The following is a 12787-nucleotide window of genomic DNA, read 5'->3' as shown; positions in this document are numbered from 1 at the left end:
CTCTCGATTGGCCCAGGCGGAGGGAGGGGCGTGTCCCGCTCTAATGACCGAAAGTGTGGGCCGCAGCCGCGGCTGCAGCTGGGACCTCAGTTTCTGGGGATTCCCTACGTCTCCGCCCGGGTCCGCTGTTGGCCGGAGACTTGAGCCTTCAAGCATGCGTTCCAAGTCCAAGAATTTAACTATTTTCGCCTGTCACTTGCTTCTTTTTAAAACATTAACTTTCTTCCGTCTTGCTTAGTGTTTGTTTACAGCTAGGTAGAAGCAGCTGTAGAATCCTAGGGTTCCCATTTATGGCTTGAAACTCTAGTGGGATACGAGGGTCCCGCTCCAGAGGGGCACGATAGAATAAAGATTCCAATTTCGATGACATATTTACAGATTTCACCATGGGAAATGAAGCGGTTCAGAATTTTTAGGGCCTTTGTTATTTTTCCAATGGAATTTTTAAAAAAGAAAATTTTCATGAAAATTTCTCAAAGTACACAATCGTGGTAAAAAGGTAAGGAAAATAAAATGTTCTGTTAATACAACCACCCAGAGACAATAACTTTCATACTTGTGTGTGTGTGTGTGAGAGAGAGAGAGAGAGAGAGAGGAAGATTAGCCCTGAGCTAGCATCAGCTGCCAATCCTCCTCCTTTTTTTTTTGCCGTGGAAGACTGGCCCTGAGCTAACATGCATGCCTATCTTCCTCTGTTTTATGTGGGACACCTGCCACAGCTTGGCTTGACAAGTGATGGGTATGTTGGCTCGTGGGATCCCAACCGGGAACTCTGGACCACCAAAGCTCACCGTGTGAACTTAAGCACTGCACCACCAGGCTGGCCCAAACTTTTATATTTTTTAATGCTTATTTGTACATTATGTATAGTGTATTCCTGTTTATGCCTTTGGTGAAATAAAATCATTTAAATAGCAGCGAAGGAAAAGATAGTATAAGACTCCACCAGATGCTTAAAATTTCATAGTCCTGAGATTCTATGAATTATTTTTCAAGAGCCTTTTCTAGACATGCATTCCCCCTCAACAGTTTATTCTGAAATTTTTCAAATCTACGAAAATGTTCAAAGACTAGCACAGTGAACATCCATGTATGCCTCACATTGATTTATCAGTTGATAATATTATGCTGCAGTTGCTGTGTGTGTATGTTCACACGCATTTTTTAAATGAACCATTTGAAAGTAAGTTGTGGATATTCATTCCTGGATACTTCATTGTCTAAAAATAAAGACATTTTCCTAGTTAACCATAATAACATTATCACACCAAAGAAAACTAACAGTAATTCCATATTTGCTAATAACCAATCCATGGCAAAAAGTCTCCAAATTGTCCTCAAAATATCTTTTCTAGTTGCCTTTTTTTCACCATCCAGGATCCAATCAAGGTTCACACATTGCACTTAGTTATTATGTCAAGACATATACTTTAACTGGTACAGTATACTGGTTAAGACCGGGGCTCTGGAATTAGTTATGCAGGTTTGAATTCTGCATCTTCCTAAGGGTGCGGTCTTGGGCACTTTATTGAAGTTCTCTAGGGCTGTTTCCTCATCTATAAAAATAGAACTGTTTCTAGTTCCAATTTCAGAGAGATTTTTGATTAAATGAACTAATGCATGTAACGCTCTTGGTCCAATGTTGTCTCTACTTAAACACTCAGCAAATATTAGTCACTTTTTTGTCTAAGGTTTACTGAAGCATTATTCACACACATAGTTACTGTTTGTTTTTTAAGATTGGCAACTCGCTAACATCTGTTGCCAATCTTCTTTGTTTTTTCCCATCTTCTTCTCCCCAAAGCCCCCAGTACATAGTTGTATATTCTAGTGGTGAGTGCCTCTGGCTGTGCTATGTAGGACCCCACCTCAGCATGTCCTGATGACCGGTGCCATGTCTCTGCCCAGGATCCAAACAGGTGAAACCCTGGGCCACCGAAGCAGAGCGCATGAACTTAACCACTCAGCCATGGGGCTGGCCCCCAAAGTCACTGTTTTAATAATACATTAAAATATTACGATATAGTTCAGCAAATCTCTTTCCAGAGGTTGAAATTTTTCAAAGTAAAAAAACTTTGGGGGAAGAAAAGATGATAGTGTATGTAGTAGGTTAAATGATTTGCTTACACTTTAGGGGAGGAATAATCTGTAACTATCCAGCATAAACCAGAAGGGAGCAATGGTGTTTGGAAGTAGAATTCTGAACTTTACAAAGTTGTATAGGAGGGGGTTAGTGGGAGAGTGAGGTTGTCAGGCTAGGAGGTGTGGTTCAGTAGGAGACATTGACCTCCAGGAAGCAGAATGAGTGGGAGAAAAGGATGCTCTATAGAAAGATAACGGTGAATATTTAGAAGGAAAAAGAAGAATAAGATCTATCTTTGTCTCACCATTTTGTTTTGGCCTAGCCGTGCAAGAATGAGTACTATGTCACATTTACTATATCCGGGTAAAAAGTTAAAAATAAAGAGAAATAGATAATTGCCACTAAAAGTCATCAATATTCATACTCAGAGAATGTCAGCAGCAACAATGGACTAGGTGCAGGAATACAGTTCTGTGGAACTCTGTCCAAAACGGACCCTCCCAAAGGAATTTTTATAGAACTCGGGCACAGACAGTATGTATGGGGAATTAAAACTTAGTCATTATGAGGAAAGATTATTAAAATCTTATGTCCTATAATGTTCTAGCGATAGTCAAAGCAACTTAAATAGGCAAAGCCCTGTAAAGAAATTTTATTTATAAAAGTGTCTGACACTTCATTTTTGCATAATTGAAATATTTTTAGTAAAAATTCTTGCATTTGTTTACCCCATGAGGAGTAAGAGGAGACATAGAGAATCTGTTTTTCTGCCAAACAGTTCACCTTTAGAAGATTTGAGTCTGAACCTCCATCTTTCCTGTAAGTGTTGTCACCTTCAATATTATTCCAAGCACTGTGCTTAGCCCATTACAGATGACAAAGTGTTAATAGCTTATTGGGTTTTTCCCATATCAAACTAATGTGTCCTTAATTCACTTTGCAATGTTACTAATGTACCTTCCGTTATTCAGCCTATGTACCTAGTGTCACGTATCATGCAGACAATAGGTGCCTGATTAATATTTATTATTGATTTTAAAGTGGGATCTCTTTAGCTACTGATACTGATTTTAACTTTTCTTTTTAATCAGTTTTAGATTGAATTGATCCTAGCTAGACTTTTCTACAATTCTCTTAAGCTTCCCTGTACCTCTGTTAGGAATGCGCATTTCCTAAACTCAGGCTTTGGATAGTGCTTTGTAGCTAAGTCTCTCTTAGATACCCAGAGAGATGCCACTGAAAATTTCCCTCTCAATGAGCAGATGGAAAAAGTAAGTTAACAGTTATTTTAATGTATCTAATTATTTTTGGTTTATATACTTTTTCTAGAAATTTTTTTTTAAGATTGGCGCCTGAGCTAACATCTGTTGCTAATCTTTTTTTTCCTTTTTCTTCTCCCCAAAGGCCCCCAGTACACAGTTGTATATTCTAGTTGTGAGTGACTCCGGTTGTGCTATGTGGGACGCTGCCTCAGCATGACTTGATGAGTGGTGCCATGTCTGTGACCAGGATCCGAACCAGCGAAACCCTGGGCCACGGAAGCACACACACTTAACCACTCGGCCACGGGGCCGGCCCTAGAAGTTTTTTCTTTTGAGAGAAGGATTTGCCATGAGCTAACATCTGTTGCCAATCTTCCTCTTTTTGCTTGAGCAAGGTTGTCGCTGACCTAACATCTGTGCCAAGCCTCCTCTATTTTGTACGTGTCTTACCACCACAGCATGGCTGCTGATGAGTGGTGCAGGTCTGCACTGGGGAACTGAACTCGGGCCGCCGAAGCAAGGCATGCTGAACTTAACCACTAGGCCATGGAGCTTGCTCCCTAGAAAATTTTCTTTCTACAAAGAAATTTAAAGATATCGTGAGCAATTGGAAATATTCTACAGTTTCCATTTATTTGTTCCATACATGTTTATGTCTTTCAGAGCACCATGTGCCACAAATCGAATCCAATTATAACCAAATTTCAAATTTGGGTGAAAAAAATCCATTATTGGTCCTTAGAATCTGAGAAATTTCAGACTTGTTATTCAGCACCTCTTCTCACATTATTAGATTGTATCCTGCTAAAATTCTTGTGCCTGACATTTAAAAACACACTTGCCTTTGAAGGCAGAGCAATTTTATTTTGGTTTCACTGACTAATTCAGGAGTGGGAGAACGATTTTGCTAAAACTTCCAAAAACATAATTTATCTTTGTATAAGATACCAAATATGTGAAGTTTCACACCAAAACCAAAATTTCTCTGAAAGTTTTAGAAAAACATTTACAGAAACTCAGGATGAAAATAAATTTTGTAAACTTCATGAAAATAAAAGCTACTACTTGGTAATTCTAGAGCTGATCTCATCTGATTCTATTCCTGATTCTACTCTATGCTAAGTTCCAGCCTCTACGGTCCAGCCAATTTAGTTTCCAGCATTTTCATGGGAAGATTTCCTTATTTCAGAAATAACCAGAAGATGGGGCGTTCAGTCTCATTTAATTAAGTTCTAAACATTTAAGGAGTAAAATTTATCTTTTAAAATACAATTCATAATTCTGTGTGCTGAGTTTTAAAACACATTTGAAAGTGTCCCCCAATAACTTATAAGACAATTATCTTGACTTTCCAATATTTAGAAAAGTTTGGTACTTCGGAGTCTCTTTGGAATTTGTTTGGACTCAGGTGAAATAAACTAGGCCAGGCAATGATTTGTTGTCTGCAACACCTATGTTAATATAAGCTAGAGATGGATTTATTTTTTAAAATAGTGAAAATTAAGTTACTTAAAGTGTTAAGAAAGAGTAAAAACAAGTAATATGTAACTTTGTTCCTAGGTGAGTGCATACCCTGCCTGTCTCTAGGAAGGATCCTAGGTACAGTGTTTGTGTGGGCGTGACAATTTACAAAGCACACATCTTAAAGCAACATTTCCATTTTGGGCCTTATGACAATCCTCAGAGGTAGGGTTGTACAATATTATTACTTACATTTTATAGTTGAGAAAATTAGTAAGGGAATTTAAATGATTTGCCCAAGGTCACCTATTAATACAGGGAAAACTGGGGGCTGGCCCGGTGGCACAGCGGTTAAGTGCACACGTTCTGCTTCAGCGACCCAGGGTTCGCCCGTTCGGATCCCGGGTGTGGACATGGCACCACTTGGCACGCCATGCTGTGGCAGGCGTCCCACATATAAACTAGAGGAAGATGGGCACGGATGTTAGCTCAGGGCCCGTCTTCCTCAGCAAAAAGAGGAGGATTGGTAGCAGTTGTTAGCTCAGGGCTAATCTTCCTCAAAAAAAAAAAAAAATAGGGAAAACTGGAGTTTGACTTCATGTTCAACACTCACTCATTCATTTATTCATTCATCAATAATTATTTACTAAAGTCGTCCAATATGGGACACTGGTAGGGACTATAAGAAACTAAAAGATCAATAGGCCAAGTCCTGTGTTTCCTTGTTTCTGTTCCTGGACTCCTGCCTAGCCTTTGTAAATGCTGACCTCGTATTTCACCCTTAGACTCTCATTTTAGACTTAACTTCTACAGGGACTGAGTAAATTGCACTCACTAATTCCCATCAGATCTCAACTTGCTCCTAATTATACTCTGAGACCATGTTCTGGTTTCCAGCATCAGCCCAATTCTCTTGTATCTCCTTTCAGCTCTTTCCCATTTCCAGCTTTCTGTTCTCAGAGCTGGCAGTAGAAAAGGATAGCTGGATGTTCTGATGTTTGTTTGAAGTAGAGCAGAAGCAAAAAACAGAAACTTTCAGAGAACAAGGAAATATTTCATTGTGAATGGGGTGGCAACTGAGTTGGATTTCAGAGAGAAAAGTAGAAAGGGAGGGCTATTTGGATTGAAGGGCATGAGTAAAGAACTCAAGTTAGAAGCCATGGTCTCGCACACTGAGCTGAGCAGCAGCTCCCTAATCCGGCTGATTCAGTTCCAAATGATAAGCAGCCTTCAGCTTCTTTCAGGAGCCTCACTGTCCTGAGTCTGAGTTTTGTCTGTATAATCCTTCTAGGAGTAAAAAGCTCCTAGTCCTTTTTCAACTTGAACTTATATTTCTTTTATAAGTATTCCCCAGTTGATAGATTACTTAGTGAATGGTGTTGGAAAAACCAGGAGGCCGTTTAGAAGAGAATGAAATTGGCTCACTCTAACATTCCTTAAGCCAAAATAAATTGCTAAAGGTTTAAAGAATTAAAGATAAAAAATAAATCAACAAAAGTTCTAGAAAAGAGAGCATTTTTAACATAGTCTTACAGTAAAGAAAGACTTTCCATGCATGACCCCAAACTCAGAAGTACTAAGGAAAAAAATGTAATAAATTTGACTACATAAAATGTTTGAAACTTCTGGGCATGGGAAAAAAAAAAAAGACAACATAAAGTTAAAATATAAATACTAAATGCCAAGTAACTGGAAGCAACCTAAATATCCATTCTGTGTGGAATGGTTAAATAAACTATGGTAGCTATAATTACAATACTATTCAACAGTTTAAAAAATGAGGTAGATATAAATATGCTGGCCAAAAAAAGCAGCTCTGTAGTATAATGTGGCACAAAAGCAAGCTGTGAAATAATACTCATGCTATAATTCTATTCACGAAAAAGAGTACACACAATGCAAAAAGAAAATTTTGATATGCAAATATATGTTATGAAAGTATACAGAGCTGGAGAAATTAGGACGAAAAAGAAATAGAAGGCATTCAAATTGGAAAGAAAGAAGAAAAAGTATCTCTATTCACAGAAGACATGATATTATATCTAGAAAACCTTAAAGAATCCACAGAAACATCATTAAGGTTAATAAACAAATTCAACAGAGTTTCAGGATACAAAATCAACTCACAAAAATGAGTTGCATGTCTATACACTAGCAATTATTATTCCAAAATAAAAGAAATTAAGAAAATAATTTCAGGGGCCAGCCCAGTGGCACAGCAGTTAAGTGCACACGTTCTGCTTTGGCAGCCCAGGGTTCACCGGTATGGATCCTGGGTGTGGACATGGCACTGCTTGGCAAACCATGCTGTGGCAGGTGTCCCACATATAAACTAGAGGAAGATGGGCACAGATGTTAGCTCAGGGCCAGTCTTCCTCAGCAAAAAGAGGAGAATTGGCAGCAGATGTTAGCTCAGGGCTAATCTTCCTCAAAAAAAAAAAGAAAGAAAAGAAAAGAATTTCACTTACAATAGCATCAAAAAGAATAAAATACTTAGGAATAAATTTAACCAAGGAGGTGCAAGACTTGTACACTGAAAACTAAAAAATATTGCTGAAAAAAATTAAAGAAGACAAATAAATAGAAATACATCCCATGTTCATGGATTGCCATATTTAATATTGTTAAGATGATAATTATATCCAAAGTGATAAACAGATTCAATGCAATCACTAGGAAAATCTTAACAGTATTTTCTTCAGAAATGGAAAAACCCATCCTAAAAATCATATGGAATTTTAAGGGACGCAGAATAGGCCAAATAATCTTGAAAAAGAACAAATTTAGAAGACTCATCCTTCTTGATCTGAAAACTTGCTACAAAGCTATAGTAATCAAAATATTGTGATAATAGTATAAGGTTAGATATACAGATCAGTGGAATAGAATTGATATCCCAGAAATAAACCCATACATCTATGCCAATTGATTTTCAGCAAGGGTGCTAAGATCATTCAATGGGGGAAGAATGATCTCCTCAACACATTGTGCTGAGAAAACTGAATATCCTCGCCATATACAACAATTACTCAAAATAGATAAAATGTCAAATTTTTTTTTTTGGTGAAGAAGATTTGCCCTGAGCTAATATCTTTTACAAGTCTTCTTCTTTTTTTGCTTGAGGAAGATTTGCCCTGAGCTAACATCTGTGCCAATCTTCCTCTATTTTGTATGTGGGTCACCACCACAGCATGGCCCCTGATGAGTGGTGTAGGTCTACATCCAAGAACTGAACCTGGGCTGCTGAAGCAGAGAGCACCGAACTTAACTGCCAGGCCATGGGGCTGGCCCCTAAAGATCTAAATTTAAGAACTAAAACTATAAAACTACTAGAAGAAAATATAAAGTCAAATCTGCATGACCTTGGATTTGACAGTGGTTTTTTAAATATGACACCAAAAGCACAGACAACAAAAGAAAAAATAGATTAATTGGAATTCATTAAAATGAAAAACTTTGCATAAAAAGATGCTATCAAGAAAGTGAAAACACAATCCATGGAAGGAGAAAATATTGCAAATCATGTATCTGATAAGAGTTTAATATCCAGAATATAGAAAGAACTCCTACAACTTAACAACATCAAAAAATATCCTAAACACCACAATTAAAAAATGGGCAAAGGGGGCTGGCTCCATGGCCGAGTAGTGGCCCAGGGTTCGGATCCTGGGTGCGGACATGGCACCACTTGTCAGGCCACGTTGAGGCGGTGTCCCAGATCTCACAACTAGAAGGACCTGCAACTAAGATATACAACTGTGTGTGTGTGTGTGGGGGGGGGGGGGGGGAGGGGGGGAGGGGGGTTGGGGAGATAAAGCAGAAAAAACAAAAGATTGGCAACAGTTGTTTGCCCAGGTGCCAATCGTTAAAAAAAAAAAATGGCCAAAGGATTTGAACAGAGATTTCTCCAAAGAAGATATACAAATGACCAATAAGTGCATGAAAAGATGCTCGACATTATTAGTCATGAGGGAAATGCAAATCAAAACCACAATGAGATGCCACTTCACACTTAAGTATGATATTGGATGGCTATACTCAGAAAAAGGGAAAATAACAAATGTTGGCTACAATGTGGAAAAACTGGAACCCCCATACATTGCTGATGAGAATGTAAAATGTTGCAGCTGAAAATAGTTTGGGAGTTCCTCAAAAAGCTAAATACAGAATTACTATAAGACCAAGCAATTCCACTCCTAGGTATATGCCCAAAGGAATTGAAAGCAGGCACTCAGACAGGTACTTGTACTATAATGTCCATGGTAGCATAGTTCACAATAGCCAAAAGGGGGAACTCTATTTTTTTTTTTTTTTGGCCATTCTCCATGTTTATTTTGGAATTGCAGACAAGAAAGACAAACATCATTACATAGGGTGAGTAGAAATAATAGCAGTCTGGTTAAAGGCAAATAATGGTTATATGTGCATACATATATTATACATATAATTATTTACACTGTATATGTACACATAGGATAGACATTATGTATGAAGGGAGTCAGGGAAATTTAATCTCTGATTTTTCAGCTGGAGTTATGATTTCCTGCCGCAGAAATTAGGAAGGCTGACAGATGAGGCTCTGAAAACACCACAAATTTAAATGAATGGAGCCAAGAGCTTTAGTGCTGAGCTGTTCCCCGGTGCCTAGCAAGATACTTGGGGCAGTCATAACGTGCACGTAATTAACTGTGAAGTCCTCTATTTACAAGTCCATTTTTAGCAATTTCTGTGCCAGTCCAGCCCCTAGCACCTGACCTGAACCCCTTGGATGTCTCTGGAGCACTAGACTGTCTCTGCAGGGGTGAGGGTCTGAGGGCTGGGCCTCTCCCTTCTAGCCGCTCCTTTCACTCACAACCGAAGTGTCCATCAACAGATGATTGGATAAACAAAATGTGGTATACACATAAAATGGAATATTGTCCAGCCACAAAAAGGAATGAAGTTCTCGTACATGCTACAACATGGATGAACCTTAAAAATATTATGCTAAGTGAAATAAGCCAGATACAAAAGAACAGATATTATCTGATTCCACTTATATGAAATATCTGGAATACGCAAGTTCATAGAGACAGAAAGTAGATTAGAGGTTACCAGGGGCTAGGAAAAGGAGAAAGTGAGGTATTACTGTTTAATGGGTAAAGATTTCTGTTTGGAGTGATGAAAATTTTTGGAAATAAATAATGGTGGTGATTGCATAATATTGTAAATGTAATTAATGCCATTGAATTGTAAGCTTAAAAATGGGTAACGGCAAATATGTTATAAATATTTTGCCACAATAAAAATATAGTTTAAAAAAAGTCTAAATACACACACAAAACTGCTTACCAGGTCATTATGAATCGTTGCATGATCCTAACCTAACTCACATGCTAAGGGGCTAATTTCTTTATTATACAAAGAGTGCTTCAAATCAACGTTAAAATAAAAAAGTTTAAAAGTGGAGGGGGGCAATGAGAAGAACTTTAACAAGGAAGAGTAGAACTTCACTTGTCATGTTAAAAGTACAAATTAAAACAAAAGATGCCATTTTACTTATCAGATCGGCAAAGATGAAAAGTATTGGTGAGCGTATGAGAAGCATTCACACACTGTTAGAAATTGTGTAAATTACTGCAGCATTTTGAGAACAGTTTGGCCAAATCTGTCAAACCTACCAAATCAACATTTATCCAAGTTTTAAATATTTATCCTTTTGACTCTAGGAATTTTTCCTGCAGTTATACTAGAAAAAGTGAGAAAGGTATTTGTTTATGGACATTTGTTGCGACGTTGTTTCTAAAACCTCCTGTTTGGGACTGGCTCCATGGCAGAGTGGTTAGGTGCACACGTTCTGCTTCGGTGGCCCAGGGTTTGAAGGTTTGGATCCCGAGTGCGGACATGGCACCGCTTGGCAAAGCCATGCTGTGGTAGGCGTCCCATATATAAAGTAGAGGAAGTTGGGCATGGCTGTTAGCTCAGGACCAGTCTTTCTCAGCAAAAAGAGGAGGATTGGCAGCAGTTAGCTCAGGGCTAATCTTCCTCGAAAAAATTAATTAATTAATTTAATTAAATAAATAAAACCTCCTCTTTATTAAAAACAGTAACAGTCTAAATATCCACCAATAGGGGACTAGTTAATAAAATATTGTACCAATGAAATTAGCAATTAAAAGCATAGCTATAGATCTATATGAACTGGTCTGTATGTGCCGCAGAGTGATATAGCTAAGTTAAAAAACTTCAATTTGCAATTATATATATGTTTCCATCTGTGAGAAAATAGCTATTTGTGTATTTGTTTTTGTATACTTACAAAAATTTTCTGCAAGAATATACAAGAATCATTCACGGTTACCTCTACTGAGTATGTAGAAGAATGTTTTCTTTCCAGTTTAAATTTTTCTGCACGCCGAAATCTTTACTATTTATGACTTTTTAAATTTAATTTATAATTTTTTAATTAAACAGGTAAGTCATGATTACACAGTGAACAGTTTGGTATTCCTCCAGACATTTTTCTGTATACTTTTGTAGCATAACCCCGGGCCGCCAAAGCGTAGCGTGCGAACTTAACCACTATGCCACCTGGCCAGCACGACACGATTCTATATGTAGAAAACCCTAAAGAATCCAGCAAAAAAACTATTGATTGGGGCTGGCCCAGTGGTGCAGCAGCTAAGTTTCCATTCTCCTCTTCAGTGGCCTGGAATTTGCCAGTTCGGATCCCGGGCACGGACCTATGCACCACTTATCAAGCCATGCTGTGGCAGGTGTCCCACATATAAAGTAGAGGAAGATGGGCATGGATGTTAGCTGAGGGCCAATCTCCCTCAGCAAAAAGAGGAGGATTAGCAGCAGATGTTAGCTCAAGGCTAATTTTCCTCAAAAAAAAAAAAACCTTAGAAATAATCAGCAAATACATTAAAGTTGCAGGATACAAAATCAACATACAAAAATCAGTTGCATTTCTATACACTAAAGAACAAAGTAGTAGAAAGAGAAATCAAGAATACAATCCCATTTACAATCGCAACTAAAAGAATAAAATTCCTAGAAATGAGTTTAACCAAGGAGGTGAAAGGCCTATACACGGAAAACTATAAGACATTATTGAAAGAAATCAAAGAAGACATAAGGAAATGGAAAGATATTCTATGATCATGGATAGGAAGAATAAACATAGTTAAAATGTCCATATTACCTAAAGCAATCTACAGATTCAATGCAATCCCAATCAGAATCCCAATAACATTCTTCACAGAAATAGAAGAAAGAATCCCAAAATTTATATGGAACAACAAAAGACCCCCAATAGCCAAAACAATCCTGAGAAAAAAGAACAAAGTTGGTGGTATCACACTCCCTGAATTCAAATTATACTACAAAGCTATAGTAATCAAAACAGCATGGTACTGGGACAAAAACAGACACACGGATCAATGGGACAGAATTGAGAGCCCAGAAATAAACCCACACATCTATGGACAGCTAATCTTTGACAAAGGAGCTAAGAACATACAATGGAGAAAGGAAAGTCTCTTCAATAAATGGTGTTGGGGAAACTGGCCACATGCAAAAATTTGCCACATGCAAAAGGATGAAAGAAGACCATTATCTTTCACCATACACAAAAATTAACTCAAAATGGATTAAAGACTTGACTGTAAGACCTGAAACCATAACAATCCTAGAAGAAAATATAGGCAGTACATTCTTTGACATCAGTCTTAGCAGTATCTTTTTAAATACCATGGCTACTCAGGCAAGGGAAATGGAAAAAATAAAGAAATGGGACTATATCAGTTTAAAAAGCTTCTGCACAGCAAAAGAAAATACATGTATACACAATGGAATACTATTCAGCTGTAAGAAAAGACAAGATCGTGCCATTTGCGACAACATGGATGGATCTTGAGGGTATTATGCTAAGCGAAATGACAGACAGAGAAAGACAAATACCATATGGTTTCACTCACATGTGGACGATCAACAAACA

The sequence above is a fragment of the Equus caballus genome, chromosome 2 (assembly GCF_041296265.1).
Source record: "Equus caballus isolate H_3958 breed thoroughbred chromosome 2, TB-T2T, whole genome shotgun sequence".
Lineage (NCBI taxonomy): Eukaryota > Metazoa > Chordata > Mammalia > Perissodactyla > Equidae > Equus > Equus caballus.
The sequence above is the reverse complement of the archived record's forward strand: the minus strand, read 5'-3'. Positions refer to the sequence as shown.